This window comes from Xiphophorus couchianus, chromosome 2 (genome assembly GCF_001444195.1).
Source record: "Xiphophorus couchianus chromosome 2, X_couchianus-1.0, whole genome shotgun sequence".
NCBI lineage: Eukaryota > Metazoa > Chordata > Actinopteri > Cyprinodontiformes > Poeciliidae > Xiphophorus > Xiphophorus couchianus.
Genome location: NC_040229.1, coordinates 25,304,852 through 25,322,380, shown reverse-complemented (window position 1 = coordinate 25,322,380; position 17,529 = coordinate 25,304,852). Strand labels below are relative to the sequence as shown.

Here is a 17,529-nt window from a genome sequence, read left to right as displayed (position 1 = left end):
ACCATGAGTAAATGCGTCCTATTTTTCTCTCCCAGGAACTGTGGAGGCGTGTGCCATGGCACGCAGTGAGCCCTCTGAGTAACACATCCACCATGATTCCACTCATGGAGAGATGTGGTCATTGTGCAGTGAGCCTCAGAGCCCCAAAACCAGCCAACCTTGAAGACCCAAGCTTTAGGTCTGCTCCAGACTCCAGTCTTTTCAGCTTCCAACAACACAATACTGACTAAATCCAAAAGAATGAAAGCCATTCATTGCCAACTTCCCAATATACAATGGTGCAATAGTGTGAGAATATGAAGACAATGTTAAACAAAGATAAGTAACTTTTTTTTTTATGAATCATTCCCATATGCTTTTAACTCCACAGGGATTTGGCGATCACCAGAGGCACACTGACATCGAATCATGGATATTTCCACACGGACTTATTGATATTTCCACATAAATAGAGACAAACATAGTAGTGAAAACGCCCAGTGTTACCACAGACAGCTTTCAGACATTTGATTGGGTTATCAGGCTGGCCAGCCTCAGAGGAAATCCTGAACAAATGAAGCTGCCATTTGTCTGTTTGCCCTTCATCACAGCAAACCCAGTTCACAGAGAGAAAATTATCTCCAGGACAATTACTGTGTCTTCCAGCCTCTAAAGATGCCAAGTGAGAAGCCGGTAAAAGGACTGACCACAGGGAGATTATGCTGATTGTTATTCCTTTGCTACTTTGCTTGATTCCAAATTGCTTCAGTGCAAATCCCTAACACATACAGAGGGTGTCCTGCCTACAAATCAAAATATTTTAAAAGACTATTTAAAAATAAAGTTTTGATGAAGAGAGGATAAAAAACATGATTATATATATTCACATACATATACTATAGGATAAGAGAAGGAAATCTATGTTTGTTAGTAGCAATGCAGTTTGAAATGATTGAAGATTTCAATAAAATCTTAATGGCAAGGCATGCGTGTTACAGTTTTGGCTCTTTAAATGTTTTTATTATTGGTTTGGTGTGGAAAGGTTTTGCAAGTAGTTGTTTTCTAGGAGCCATTTCTGAGATAAATAGTCAAAAATGGCATATTATACTGTCCTTCCAATTTTGATGAGTGGGTAAAAGAATTGGGTTTTAATGTCAAAAATGTATACCCTGGAGAAACAGTGATGGATTACTAACTAAATGTTCCCACACACACTAATCAACGTAAAAACGTACATTTACATTAAAGAAACTGTTTTAAGTGCCATTGGTGTGGAACTAGTGATCTGATCTAAAACACTTCTTAACATTGTATTTCTCTTCTCACTGAATAAATGTATTCAAATTAAAGGTTGGATTTAGTTCGTATTAAGGCATCTTTAACAAGGGATCCCAGTAAATTTGCATGTAAGAAAATACATAGCTAGCAATATATAAAAAACTGCATTTAAAAAACATTATTTTTCAGATGTTTGTCCTGTGTAGGACAAACATCAGTGCTGCAACATAATCCTCATAAAAAAGGAAGAATATGCAGTAGTAGCCTGGGAGAGTGACTCACTCTGCTAGTAAACATGTGTGGTGATCATTGTTATTTCACATTAACATTAACTAATGCTCCATTTGAATCTCTGTAAACACATGAGCTCAAAACGGAGCAGCTGATTGGTTTAAAGGAAGGAAAAAGGGATTTGGTGTGACAGCAGCACTAAATTTTATGATTCAAATGGTTTTCTGACCTCAATCCTACCTAATCATTTTGCAGCCTGGAAAAAGATTATGTGGGTACAGATTATGTTTTTTACAACATGTGGCATCAGAGATAAAAATATATATATCTTTGTTATTTATGCATTTTATTTTTAAAGGATGTTTCTGTATATCTTCTGGTGGACGGAGGGAATCTCAGATGTTATTCTGTCTCCTCTGGGACATGTTTTTTCTACCCTAGGAATCCCATGGCTGTGTTTGGGGGGGTTTAAGGGATGAAAAAGAGGGAAAGAAAAGCCCATTGGTCTCAGCTCCACAGAAACAGTCTCCAGAGCCAAGCTGTCATCCCGTTTGGATTAAGGGCCCTTCATTGGTGGCTACTGAACTGCTAGCATGTTCTTTTAGCCGGGGCTGGGCTGTGGGCGGGGTTAGAGGATGGATCAGAGGCCGAGGGCATTAGAAAAGCCTGGCCTAAATAAGATCCCGGGGTCAGAGAGGCACATGAACCATGGTAAATTTGTTTCCAAGTCAACTTCATTCATGACTTGACAGCTAAAAGTCTTCCTCTTTCCTGTTGATTCATGGTCATATCTTGTGTGGGCATAATCTATGCCTTGGATTTGCTTATATCTAAAATTCCCTTCTCCTATGACTTTACACGATGTAACATTCACCAACGGTTGGACAAGAACACAGATGCTTATAGTAGAAACACTAAATTTGTCATAAGCACAATTTGAGCTCTCAGTGATACAAAAACGTACACAAATTTGTAGTCACCTCTGATGCAAATGTGCAAAAAGCCTGAAAATAAATTGATTGTTTTATTGAAGAAGAATAAAATAACATTGAAATATTTAGAAAAGAAACTGTGCATTAATTCAGTAGGGAAAAAGATACTAATAGATGCTAATGTTAACTGTGCTGGTTGCTAATTATTCACTTTGTACAGTTTGTTGTATCCTAACAATTCTTTTGAAGTAAATGAAATGTACTCAGGGACGGCTGGTATAAGTGGGCTAAGCCCTCCCTGACATTTACAATAAAGTTGTTAAAATAAACAACTTAAAATTAAATACCTAAAAATAACTACATTTTAGAAGTAATGTATCACATTTTGTTAAATTTTCAACAAACCTGGTGTCAAACCACTTGGGGAAAATCCCCGGGTCTTTCCGAAGGGCTAACTTCTGACAGCACCATTCAGAATGATTGACAGGCGTCTAGCCACGCCCCCTCGGTTTGCGGCTACTTGGGGGTCAGTCCAGGGTCAGCCCGCGGCCACAGGATTCATCCAATCAGGATGGACTTATCTCGAGCTCGAGTGTGTGTGGGAGTGGTTTGGCGTAGACTGAGAAGGAGCGATGGCGAGAAATATTAGCATAAACAAGGTGGATTATTTAGCCTTTTTGCGTCCCAGAAAAGTCATCAGAGTGAGCTTCTCTTTAAATAAGGTAGGCCTCATTTAAAAATATATTGTATCTTGTTTCATTTCATCAGTGTGATTGTACGGAAGCGCATTGCTACAGAAGCGCATTGCTACAGAAGCGCATTGCTATCATGCAGGAAAAAAAAAATTCCGAGCACTATCACATTATAACGTAATATATTGAGATCTATGAATATCTCAATAAAAGATATTCATAGATATATTGAGATCTATGAATATATATATATATATATTCTGTATATCTATATATAGATAGATAGATATAGATATATACATATATAGAGAGATATATATACAGTATATATAGATATATACCACTACTGATTGTACTAAATGTTTTCCAGTTATTAAAAGTTTCTACAATTGTTTAATCAGTAATCAGTAACACCAAGTGAGGTAGTCACAGGTCCATAATTAACTTTTATAAAGGCAAGCCGGCTTCGGGAGTCAAAAGAATGATGAAGAGGTTGATGAAAAATGATTTAAGTGATCAGTCAACCACAGGATTTAAAAGTGTAAGAAAGACTTAGAAATAATTTTTGATGAGAAGAGAAAGAAAATAAGATATATATTTTAAATTAAAAGCCAACAATAGGATACTCTGAGTTCTCCTCACATTACAGTTTTAAAAAGACATGGCTTGGGGAAACTGAAATACAAATTGTATGCATAGTGCTGGTGTCAATGCTGCATCACATCTGCAGTGGTCCGACGCTACCAACTTCATAATTGAAATCTCAAAGCTGTGCGGGATATCACCACCTCCCCTTGAGATCTATGAATAGATAAGAGGCAGCTCAGAGGCAGCTTGTCTTTGCAGGTTAGGGACGGAAATGTTTCGGGAAAGAGGTTAGTGTCGAGGAAGGAGATTAAAAAAATATTGCGTGTTAGAAAATGTAACAACCGCTACATGGCAACCAGTTGTTTGGGTGTGATGCCGAGAAAAAATCTTTCCTGTCCTACAATCACAAATATAAACATGTGGTGCTAAACTCTAACAAAGTTGTGTTTAGTCAGATGAGTTTAAAATTCAGCAAGTAATATTCTAGGTGAATTTGGTGAGAAACAACAGAGGAACGTGTGTTGGAGGATGTGTGAAACTGTTACTGAGGTTCTGTTTCAAAGGCATTAGGCACCTTTTTAATCCCATGAAATACCAGGAGATTTCAAACATAGATCTATCTACTGTACCTCTGCAAGAAAATCCCAACGGCTCTCTTAACAGGATAAAGATTAAAATAATGTACAAGCATGTATACAAATAAATCAACACAGAAATGTTTACCCAGACACAAAATCTACCTTGTTCCCTGGTCATCCTTTTCCCCACACCAAAAACTTATGGGGTCAGCTGACAGGAAGAGAGCATAAGAGCGAAACCAGGAGTCTGGACAACCTTGAGAGATTGGGCAAAGATAAATAGTCAAATATTGCTCCATCTGAATAGTGTAACCTTCTAAGATGTTGTCAAAGAGTAAGTCTTGTTCTTTTGTTAAAAAGATATTGTAGTATTAACAGTAAGGGTGCCAAAAATTGTGCCACCAGTTATTTTGTAAAAGGCAATCATTTATTAATATAGATATCTTTCCTCTCAAATAAAGGTATTTAAATTAATGTTAGATTTTTTCTGCATTTCTCAAATGAGACTGCGTAACTACAATACAAGGCTGCCGACAAATTAATCTTCTTTTGTATTTACTTAGCTATTCACAATGCAAATGATATCGATGCCTGTGCCAACTTGGAGTGAGATATGGGGTGCAGTTTTTTGTAATCTTCCTTCAGATTTAAGGAAGGATGGAGGCTTGAGAGCAGGCCACTCCAGAACACACTCGTCTTTAATGTCCCTGAATTTTGGACAGCCCATGACCCTGCCAGTGAAGTAATGCCCACCTCCTGTTGCTCTAAGGGCAGGAAAGGGAAGCACCGAGCGTTGTTATGTCCTGCTGCTGGGGCTCCAACAACCTCTCTAAACATCTGCTGCCCTTCCAAAGCTGGCAGGAGATTTAGTAGACCCAATGCTTCTCTGTGATGAAATCTGCCTTTCTGTCCCCTCTTCTACAGCAATAACAATGTGTTCAAAGAGAGACACAGCACCCGACTTTTTATTGTGTATCTTCTCCAATGTTACCCCTACGTCACCCTTCTACTCACACACACACACCCCCTCATATATACGCACACACAGCAAGGAAGGGGCGAGAAAAGCCGCTCCACCAGTACAGACAGAGAAAACAGGCCCCTTTTGTTCCCCTTGCCCCTTCTCAACATCGCTGGTGGTACATGATCCGCCCCTCCTCCCTGGAACACCCTGAAAGCATCAAAACACTCCCCCTGATCCCCCCTCGCTTCACTGTTTCTCAAGAAATACACCCTGGATGCACATTTTTGTCTCATGTCCAGTTCCTCATACTCTATTTTGTAAATCTAAATGAGACTACATTAGATTGAGACATGAATAAAAGCAAGATGACATGACCTGCAGGGGCCAGAGAACATAAGCATAACACCAACACCATTACCTTCCATTATCCTGGTGACCCAGTTCAAAAGATGGCTCGATTGATGTCGCTCCCCCAGCAGCTGGTCACAACAACAACAAAAAAGACCATGTCTACGTGTTATTACACCCCTTTACTCTGTAACAGGGTGAAATAACATGACACATCTGATAATAGTGTTCCCTTGGCAACCCTGAGTGATTAGGCTTGATGACTGTCATGCTGCAAAGCTCTGGTGCAATATTGTGGTCACAGTGGGCCGTCACGGGATATCTACACTGACCTTTACACATCCACCATCTGTCAAGGCCCCTATTGGCCAAAAATAACACACTAATTTTAGAGGGAGAGGCCTTATTGAACAGGAGCTTGATAACTCATTTAGGACATAAAAACTCCAGTTATTATTTCTAATTAATGGCCTAAAGCTAGAAGATTTTAAACAATTAAGCATTTACCTGTTGAGCAGTGTTTGTCCTGCCTCTGCTAATACTGGATCTAAAACTTAGTGGCATTTAATTAACATTTAGCTTCCTGCACACACAACAGCTTCACACGTCAGGGTTTTTAAACTTTTTTTATGTCAAGTTTAAAAATGTTCAAAAACTGCTAAAATTGTTCATCAGTTCCCTACAGCTCATAGTTCTTTAATATATTGTATCTAAAGCGACACAAAGGAAAGGTATGCAGTGATCGTCATTTTCTACAGCTTTATGGTAAAGCCGCAGTGTCCCAACTCTACCTGTTGCTGCACACTGCTGGAGAGTTGGTTGAAAATAGGCTAGTTAAAGAAAAAAAAATCAGTAACTTGCAAATATCCCCAATAAAAAAACCCGACATTAATGCTGAGCAAAGGACTCCCACCAGTCATTCTTATTAAAACAACATTGGCAAGCTATCAGCTTGTTGGCAAGCTGTTCAGATAAAAGCAATCAGAAAATGTTATTCAATTTGTTTTAGAATCATTTCATTAATAATACAGTATTTAAAAAATTTATACATTTTACTCATACCCATCTATGCCAATTCCTGACTCAGTTTCCATTAAACTTTAAATATTAGCTCAGAATCTTGTATGACTGAGAGGAAAAGGTAAACAGTTGCAAGATCTCAAATTTTTTGGATCCAATCTTACAAAATCTTTGACCTACCACTGCCTTAGCCATGCTCAGGATGATGAGAGTGAAAGGATGCTCAGAAATTTCTAGTACCTAAAATCGCTAAATTAAAATGTCTATATCTCTGCAAAAGTAATACAATACCAGCAATAATAAAAATTATTTAATGTTCTAAGATTCAAGGTTGGATTTTTGAGAATGTTTGCAAGTAAAAGCATCAGAAATTAAAATAACTTGAGCAAGGAGTTACTTTTAGTGTACAATATTTAATCAGCATCCTTGAAAAGCTCTGCAAAAGATTAAAAAGTGGAATAAAGCAACAAGACTTCACATCTTTTCAGCTAATTAGTCAGGAGGGTTGCTGTGAGCAACACATAAATCCCCTCATTCATCCGTTTTTCCAAGCTATACGTCACAATTCCATTTGAACAGAACAATAAAAGTCTAAGCTGTAAACATCAACAGTTGCAGCTGCATTAAGTGGATTCACAGGAAAGTGTCAGTCCCTATTAGAGCTGCTGCCTAACTGCCTGTGAAACTGTAATTGCATCCACCACCTTGCCTACACGTACCATATACAGAGACAGACGGAAAGAGAGATGTTTTCATCTTTACATGATGAACATGTCTGTAAAACACTCTTTTGTGATGCATTCCTCTGACTCTGCATACATATATCTGAATTACAACCAAGTATTCAAGCATCCGTGAAGAAGGTGAGAGTGTCACTTCCCTTAATGAGGCGCACATCAGTCCCAAAGAGAGCCAAAAATGTTTGTGACAAGGGGGTCCAGGCAATGTCAGTGTGCTGCGCTGACGTGTGTGACTGCTCTGCTGGGAAGAAACACCCAGGCCGAAGTGACACTAATGGATAGGCACGGGCTTCCATCAGTCCCTGGAGATTTGGCCTCATCTCAGCTGAGCTGCACACTCGTGGTTCTCACAGCAACGACTGGATCATATATGGGTCCCCAGAGCACACTCAATCATCCGGTCAATCAGCAGGGCTGACACATGATGGTGAATTATTGAATTTTGCCTGTGCAATTTTTTATGACAAGTAAAACATCATGGCTCATTGATAAGTGCTGAATGTGATTTTCCTTCAGAGACATTAAGGAAAATAAGGACTCCGTCTGATCTTTTTTTTTTCTTTCTTCCTCTTAGTCATTCGGTCATTGTCACCTTAGTTTTATTTCAAGGTAGAAGATCTGAAAAAGTATCCAGAGCATGCATACCATAAATTAATATCTAGTAAAAGATAGGTAAAAATTATAAAGTGTGGATTTGTGGAGCAGTCAGTATCTATTTTGCAGTAGACAGCAGTCACATTAATCTCAGTTTGGGGAATCGGAGCACCTTTCATGGGTGAGTCAAACCTACAATGTATTAGAGCATCTAATAGCTAATTTCTACCATTTAAAAAACAAAACCTTAAACATTTTGGAGTTACTTAAGGAAAATCTGTGTTGATTCAAGTATAAAAGTTACTGAAACATGTTTGGCTAACACAGATCATTTTGCAAACACGAAGATGCTGTCATGTACCGTGGACTGTGTTCCAATACAGTCTGATAGCTAATGACAAAGTGACAGTTTGTCATTAGCTAAAGTGTTAACCTTATAAAAAAACTACTTGTTAAACTGTGTGTGAAAATTTGCAACGTAAAGGGTGATAGGTTATTTGTAAGATATGTGCCAATCAGTTTTATAGTTGAATTTTGATATTCTGATTTCCAGTTTTTGTAAAGGTTTGACCTGTTCATACATTTTAGCTGAGTCGGATATTTTTAAAGCACTTTAATTAATAAACATTAAGTTTTAATATTAATAAAGAATTATGTTTCTGAGTGGTCCAGTCAAAGTCCAGACCTAAGTCCAAATGAGAATCTGTGGAAAAACCTGAAACTTTCTGCTCGCAGACACTTTCCATATTCATTCCATATTCAGCTCCAGTTCATATGACTGAACTGGAGCTGTTTTGGAAAGAAGACAAGGCAGGAAATTTCACTCTCTAGATGTTCAAGCACTAAAATATTTGCAGCTTGAAGAAATTAAATCCAGTTCTAGGCCGTATTTACTCTGGAGAACTAAATACAAATGCACACTCTTCAGATTTTTAATTAAAAAGGGAAAATTGTTTGCCTTCTACTTCTTAATTACGCTCCATGTTTTGTTGGGCTATTGCAAGCAGAACCAGTGAAATATATTGATGTTTGCAGTTGCAAAGTGAGGAAATGTGAGAAAGAGTTTAAGAGGTGTCAGTACTTTAGCAAGGCCCTGTAAATGCCATCCATAATGAACGTTTTTCTCACTGACTGCAGCATCAGTCAGCTGGCTTGTTTAATCAGTTCCATCTGAGAATGACTGACATGAGTCTGTCTGCTACATAAATGAGTGTCCTTGTTGAGATAATCGCCAACTGAAAGGCTCCCAGGTTTAGTCCAGTTCCTCACAGCGATGATGTAATCATCAGCTCAAAGTGACACAGAAGAACGCTCTCTGTCAGTGGGGCACTTTGTTCCATCCTGCAGCACTCACCATGCCACAGACAGCCGGTCACAGAAAGAGCCTCAATCGTTTCTCAGAGCATAGTCTGCGTACTTCTTCAGCCCACAGGGTGGAATTGGTGGCATTTTCCCTCCAAACACCCAAGCTTTTCCCACAGCCCCCAGAGCAGAGAACTAGCGCTATTGCTGGTTTTAGGTCAGGAGTGTGACTTAGACTGGCGCTCTCTCAATAACTCCGGCCAACGTGTGTCATCGTAATCCCTTAGTTATGCAAATCTCCCCCCGCCTTGGTGCCGTTTGCGCCGATGCTAAGAGTAAAAGATGGCAGCACAATGTAGGTCACTATCTTGTCCCGATTTCTCCTTATTTGTCAAGTGGGCCTGAAATGTTCCCTGTTAGCAGATCTCCAGGCAGCTGCAGAGCAATGCCTGCTCAAGAGACCACCAAAAAATCCAGCAATGCAGAGATATCTCCAGGCTTAACCTCCTGTTTCTGCATTAATGCTAACAAGGATAGAGGGATATTGTTATCTTCTTAGACAGATTAACAGTAGTCTGTGTGGAGTGAATAAACATCATTGGAAAGTGTGTCAGCCTTTTCAGAAAGCACTGAGGCTTCAGACAATAAAGCAGAGGTCATTAGCATTGTATTAATTTGGCCAACAGAGCAGAGAGTGAAAGTGTGCAGTCGAGGCATGTGTGTATGAGTGAGAGCGTCTGGGAGGATGACGAGGAGAAGGGGAAAGAGGGGTGTTGTTGAGATGTTGGATGATGGCGCGCTCCCCCCTGGCCAAAGCTTTGATTGGGGGCGAAGGGTGGGGGAGGCTAGACAGAAGAAAGAGGAGGGGGTAGAAAGCAAAGGATTGGGTGAGAATTGGATTTTTCTCAGTGCAACAATTGTTTGACTTGTGAAATGATGGCTGAGAGATGCAACTGGTGAAGTCTCGATGGGAAGCGGATGTTGTGGGGAAAATTAGACCAAACAGGCTGGTCAGTGAAAGCCAAGATAGAGTTGTGATATGAGCATGACAGGAATTAAACATGTGGGCAGCAAATCAGCTTAGGATATGAGAGATTTTCTGTATTCAGGCAGCAATTTCATCCACACAGGAACTCAGCTACAATACAATTAAAAAAATAATAATTCTGGACATTAAAAAATATTAGTCACTACAACTATCTACATTTCTATCAGACATAGTGAAATGTATCATATTGCTCAATAATTGCTTACTTTATCATTAGGTACTTTTATTCTTTAAAAATCACACATCTTGACGAGGTGTGGACTGATTAAAAGACTTCCACATCATCACAGATGTGACCAAAAATTTCACAGCTTCTCTGTGTTTGTTTTACACCAAAATAAAAAATAAAAAAAAGCCAAATTAACCTTATAGGTATCATAATGTTATCTTTAAAATATATCATTATTTATTATACTTTTTAAAAGAAATATATAGACTAACCTTTAGCTAAATCTGGAAGTAGTTTTCAATTCAGCTCATATATTTAGAGCCATTAAAATGTAAAAGTACTTTACAAAAAAAAATAGGGTCACTTTATTTCTATTACACAAAAATATTGACACCAATCAATTAATAAAAACGCAATACAATTCTGTAGAAAAATAAGATTCAATGTAAGCATTCAGGAAGTTAAGCCGACTTTCCAGCAGTACTGCACACTACAGGTGGTGACAGTAGAAAGTATCAACTCTCTTTCAACAGGAAGAAACATTTGCCAGAATCCAGTCATTGTGTTTTGATGCAACAATTCACTTTTGTGCTCCACTTTAACAAGTTCAGCAACAACACTTGTCCAAAAGTCAAACTAACTGCTAGCAAGCAAAGTTTCTTAACCTTAAGGCAGTGGTTGCCATTAACTCCTCTTTTCAGAGAAAGACTTGATCCAGAAGGCACACCAGCACAAGTTCCAAGTTAACTTTGAAAAATCGACATAAACACAAGAAAAATAAAAAAATCTGACTCAACATAATACAGGTACAAATCTAGTCTAGGAATAACTGCAGTATCCTTCTGTTACAGAAAGCTTAAAGGAGCTTTAAACTCCCCAAAGACACAAAAACATCAGACATAAGAATACTCTAAAGATTTGGCATCATCACAATGTAAAGCAAAAGGAAGCACCTCTACTAAATTCCAGAAAATAACATGCAAACAATTATATTACAATTTTCAGTTATATTCAACCTAAATTCTCAATATGCATTCTAAAATAATGGTTACTATCCAAACAAATATTTAAATATATCTATGATGATACTTTCAATAAGGTCTCAGCCTGGTGCAGAAGTAATATGACTTGAAATATGGGAAATATTTCTGGAAAACAACCTTAATTTAATTTCTTTATACTAAGAACCAACAAATGCTAAAAAAGACATTAGACGTTTGTCAACAGACTGCTTGAAAGAACAGAAATCTATGTATAGTATTGTCTAATCTCTGTACGTTACACTTTAGCTACAGACATATTGTTTTCCATTTTAGAGATAAAGACAGAAAATAACACCAAACCTTGGGGGACTCCTATTATAATGTTCAGAAACAGGCTTAAATGTTTTAAACTGGCTTAAATTTCCTAAAGTCCAAAAATATGACCAAGTCTGCCACACATACGCTTATGGTCAACATAACCAAATACTTTAATCGAATATATTTAAAATGTGCTTTACAGTTTCAGTAACGTTTGGGACTTAATCACTTTTTTTTTTGTCATTTTTATATGATTGGAAAAAATGGATAGGAAAAATGAATCAAATATTTAGTTGGAATTTGGCTGAGTAAGTACAATCAGTGGGAATAATTTAACATAATATCTACTCAGAGACATTGATTAAAATCTATTTATAAGAAATGATAATTGTTACTATTTTTTTTATCATATGTCAGGGTAGGACTAAATAAGTGGCAATCAGTCTTCTGTGCATCTTTTGAGCAACCTACAACTACAACAACACGTCGCTTTTGCAGTTGAGATGACTCCAAGTAATTTTCTCCAGCAGAACATAAATGTGAATACCAGAAAAGTACATTCGGCTTTCAGATGGCCCTTGAAGCCCAGCGAGGCAGCTGTCAAGAGGTTTGTGTTTGCAGAAACCCAGTATTCAGCTCAGAGTGCTCGAGCGGCTTCTTCGTCCACTAACTCGGGACAGGGAACTGTAAACTGCACCACACGCGCGAGCGCGCGTGTTTGTGCTACAAATTGTGTAATTTAGCGTTGCTTACCTGACTGTTCCTCTTCGACGCGACACGCGAAGCCCGGTGTGCTCCGTCTCTTCAGCTCCCCCTCCACGGAGCGCTTTGCTGCTGTGCTGTTTATTTACGCGGAGTCCCGTTCAGTGCCAAGCCTCCTGCACTTGCCTCCTCCTCCTCTGCCTCACTGGTCCTCTCCTCTCCTCTCCCACCAGTTCACACGCGCGCCGTCACACGCGCGGGCGGGGGCGCGCGGCAGCTATATCCTCCAGGGTGTGCGCATGCACTGCAGCGCCGCTACTGACGCGCGGTGGCCTCGAGGCAGCAAATTGTTACAGAAATATACAAGCCATTAGTGCTTCAGCTTCCCTCGTGTTCCGAACATAACAGCTGGAGAACAGCTGGGCCGGTTTTTAGCATGAAACGGGCCAAAAGTTCTCCTTTCAAAGCTGAGCAATGTCAGCTGCCTGTAATGCAGCAGCAGGGAGCCGCTTTTTAAGTATACAGGAGCAGCCGTCACTATGCCAGCTGAAGATGTGTATAAAACATAAGAAATCAATCTATGACATTGGTATAATCTCACAATAAAAATGTAAGGAAAATCCTACCACATTTATTCAGGAGGCTAAGAACCTAAGATTTAAAAAAAAGAAATGCTTGATGCACACATGAAATCATGCAAAATGCTTACTGGCCCATCTGGACCCTTTTGTTAAAGAGAAAGAATTATATAAAATCGTTGTTTTATTTTTGCTTTACATCATGTCATAATGTTACTCCTTCATCAAAAACATACCCGGAGTGTTGCTTTGAGAAACCCTTCAATCTCTTGTGGCAGCAATTTGGGGGTGCCTAAATGCTTGCTCTCCCAAAGCTCCACCTATTTCCACAAAGCTCCTCCTCAGAGCTGCAGTCCCCAGTCGAGCTACGGCATCACAGCGCACCATTAGCAGCCTCAACGTTTAACAGCGCTGGGTTGGAGCATGTTAAGAAGAGTGATTGATGTACACTCTACTTTGCGTAGTCTCTAGGATCATCCAGATCAAATTCTGCATGTTGCTGCTGTTTTCCTCTGCTTTATCCAACAGTGGTCATGAGATACTCGTCCATATATTCAACCTTTGTTTTACTTTTTGTTTTTACTTTAGTTAAATCTTAGTCTAAAATGACCAGAGTTTACTGCTGTCATTGTTAAAATGACAGTAGTATTTAGCAAAGGAAAAAATATCTTTAAAAATTCATGTATCTTTAGTCATGTGGTTTCATCTCTCTAGAAGTAATTTTCTCAGAGATTCTTATATAATGTCTTACTGATAGCATCAATTATCACATATTAGCCTCTGGGATCAGTCAGGTTCTGGTACATAGGGTCACGCGACCTTAAAGGCACATTTCCTCCTATAGTTAAATCATCTTCCATACCCTGTTCTTTTACAGCATGTACCTCACGCTCCTCCATTATCTCAGGCACAGCACTGGGAACCATTAGCCGCCATAGCTTGAAACAAAGAGAGCAAGTGACTCAGTTATTACTGTCAGGATAAGCCTGGTTTGGCATGGAAACAGGGTGTGTGGTTTGAGATTCCTTGCAGAAGCTGGTTCACTGAGATAAACAAATTAAGACGAGATATGAAGCGAGAGGAGAAAAGGCTTATGTTCTGGATGAGGATTCATCTGGGAGCAGAGCAAAGGGGCAGATAACAAGACATTTTAAGGATAATAAAATAGAAGGTTCAAACCACTCCTTCCCATTCTCTGACCTAGAGTACATGGCATTAATCCACATCTGGGTGTTTAGCCTATTTTCATTAAAACTGTCAAACAGCGACAGTAAGCAGAGGGAAAGAATAATTCGACTAAATTCATCAGCCAAACCTTGCTTCTCCTGCATGTTTGCCTTCTCGCCACCAGATTGAGAAATGTTGTAAAATGTCTCCTCTCCTCTGTTTTCAGATTGCCCTCCAGATATATCCGGATGTGTCTTGAATACCATTAAAAGAGCCTCGTAATGTTTCCTTTGCAATTTATTTGTAATATACTCTGAGGGATTTTATTAGCTTGAAGGACAACAGCAAGGGGATTAAGTAGAGCAGTTTCCAAATTGCATACCGAAAATCATCAGGGCATTATCGTGAAAAAAAAAACATTTAGAGACGTTGGTGTCTCTACCTTGGTGCACTGCCAATTATGGAGCCCATTATCACGCTGAGTGCTAGAAGTCATCAGCTCAGCTTCATCTTTTGCCGTGACTTCTTCTTCTGCTACCCATTTTTGTGCCGTTACTTTGGTGACAACTTGCTGAAAATACTAAGCAGTGAAATTAATTAGCTCTCATTAGGGGTGATGGTTAAATCCAAGAGACTTGAGACAGACTGAGAAACAAAACACAGTCCGATGCTCACATTTCAGATTTGTTTTGGATAATAATAATGCAGACATTATTAAAGTGGAGTTTTTGATTTAGAAAGAAAAATAGCAATTCAGTCTAAAAGTTTGCAAAAGTTTCCAAGCCCGAAGTGGAATGAATTTCACTTTGATTCTGTTGTAATTCTAGTTGTATGTTGTGCTGCTGTTATGCTCCACCTCAAGTTTGCTGCATCCAACACACAGGTGTGAAACTCAAGACCCAGGGCCAAATGTGGCTTTTATGTGACTTTTTATGCGGCCCTCTATACTCCAAATTACATCAATAAGTTGCTCCAGTTTTTCACAAATCTGCAAAAAGCACACAAAATCAACAAATCTTCACATTTTTTCAGATTTTACTGCAAATTTTCTCAAAACTGGTCAAAAACTTTGAGTTTAAGTGACTGCTGCCTCAATCTTAATTGATTTTATAGTCCATAATTGATATGAGTAATAAGCAGTCACATTTAACATCATACATTAGTGCGAATAGCGTAAAAATTCTTTACAAACATTTCTAGATTGGCACCACAAATTTTGTAATTTTGATTACAAAAAATACATTAAAACAATTTTAAAAATCCTGGAGGAAACGGTATTTATTGATATTTTAACAGTTGAATTGGTTTTATCTATATATTCTGGCACAACCGGCCCTTTAAGAACATTCAGCTAAAATCAATGGCGCATTTTTTCTTTTTCTTAAAAGAAAAAATTAATATAGCCTATATATATTATCAATATATTTGTTTTTATCCATCCACTTCACAGCTATGTGATATATCCAAAAAAAAGTTTTTAAAGTTTGTGGTTGTAACAAAACAAAACAAGAAAAAGTTCACCCGGTATGAACAGGTTTCGAAGGAACTGTAAATTATGTTGCAATAGTACTGTGGGAATGAAATCTTTTATATATGATCCTATTATCAGTCCGGGACTCTCCAAAACCAATTAGGTGGTAATGAGTTGGGTTTCTTTGCTGCAGTTAAACCTCCGCTGTGATCGGGACGCATCCACCCTGAGGACAAGCAGTTGCTACACAAAAACAAAGGTGAGAGAACGACTCCTTGACACGCACAGTCCTGGGCTTAAATGAAGCTGACACGTTGGGTTTCGCAGAGGGGATGTTTTGCCGAAGGTGCAAAAGAAATGAAATTAGCGATGTGATTACTGCTGCGGGACAGGTTCATGAGTCAAACCTGTTTACGTCAGAGAGGAGATGCATTTCCTCTCACAGGGTGGGGTCTGTAATTACATTATGAGTTCTTTGTATTGAGTGGGGGCAGCGTTTAGCGCCTCGATAATAATGTTAGCTACAGGGGCCACTAACTCAACCAGGATTTATTTTCTACAATTGGTGGATCAACTGTATCAATGTCGTGGGTGGAGGGTGTATTTATTAATATCAGTGAGAGGATTGGGGCCAGATTTCTATAAAAGTTCTGAATTTATTTCTTTTAGCAGGAAAATGTAAAAGTAAATGTAAAATTCCTTTAAAGCTACAGGGGAGAAAATCTGTCGTTCTCTAAGTGCAGAGGGATACTTTCAACAGAAAATGGTCTTAGTGGATGGAATATAACATACTCCTGATAGGTCTGATTTTTCTGGATACCCTGCTGGTTTATATTATACTGCAGTGATTTGAACGCTTGTTTCAATAATGTGATTGTAACTTGGCTACTCTGGCACCTCCACCCAAGTTCCAATGTTTTTGAAATTAAAAGTTAAAATATGTGAAAGCAAAAGCAACATACTGTAAATAGTCAAACTAGTGCAATGTTCCACATGCTTTCTCAATTAAAATGTTAATGCAGAAAAAACTACTGGTAAAGGTCCTGCGTTAGTCTTCTCATCATTAAAACCTCAATTGAATACATGTACTCGTTTTTCTTATTAAATGCAAGTCATCTTTGTGTTTCAAGCTTACAAAACACAGATCAACTTAAACATATGTAGTTATGACGGAAATTAAATTCCCCTTAACTTCTGAACATCTGACTGCTTCTTGCATTTACATACAGTAAGATGGTTGAATATCTATTTTATTAGGGTTTCTACTCAGTCTTGGACATAAGAATGTGTGCGTTCCCAAATTAAATTTCTTATTCTGAAGGCACAAAATCAAATCCCAATTTCTAAACAATATGGCCCTATTTAATTTAAATCCTTCATCCTTGAATCTAGTTATTTGTTATTAAGTGAGAGAACCCAAAAAAAAGCTTTTATTAGGACATAAAAAAATATATAGATGTACTCTGTTTTGACATCTAGACTTCTTTGGATGAAAAAGTGGAGCTCTGTGTGGTTTTAAAACGGGGTCTAGTTTAGAGGTTAAACAAAGCTTCAACTCCTAACTTTCGAACATTTCCAAACAGGATAAATGTCCTAAATCTTAAATTCTGTCCAGATTTGACATCTTTTGCAGCAGAGTCGATTGAACTTGCAAATAAATAAATTAAACTGCCCATGATCAAAATGATCAACTACCAGCCAAGCTCTGCGTTGTGTTGTTTCTTGATTGTTGCAACATGCAGAAACCAAATCTCTGGGAGCCAGGAAAGTAAAAAAAAACGTGCAGATATCCTGAAGGCTGGATTTTAATTTGTGCTTGTAGATTTACTTATTGCACGGTAGAGCAG

General features: G+C 38.5%; 1 protein-coding gene across 13 annotated transcripts in view; it reads right to left on the bottom strand.

The window, feature by feature from the left end:
• Nucleotides 1-12,680, bottom strand: part of LOC114150140 (neuronal cell adhesion molecule-like) — a 98,693-nt gene extending 86,013 nt beyond the window's left edge. For 6 of the 13 annotated variants that reach the window (XM_028026381.1, XM_028026436.1, XM_028026453.1 and 3 more), the window contains exon 1: nt 12,518-12,680. The gene's annotated coding sequence lies outside the window, so the exon portion shown is untranslated. Of the gene's footprint in view, nt 1-5,660; nt 5,722-12,517 lie in introns of all 13 variants that reach the window. The other 7 variants (XM_028026477.1, XM_028026418.1, XM_028026463.1 and 4 more) reach the window with 4 other exon arrangements.
• Nucleotides 12,681-17,529: the final 4,849 nt, after the last annotated feature.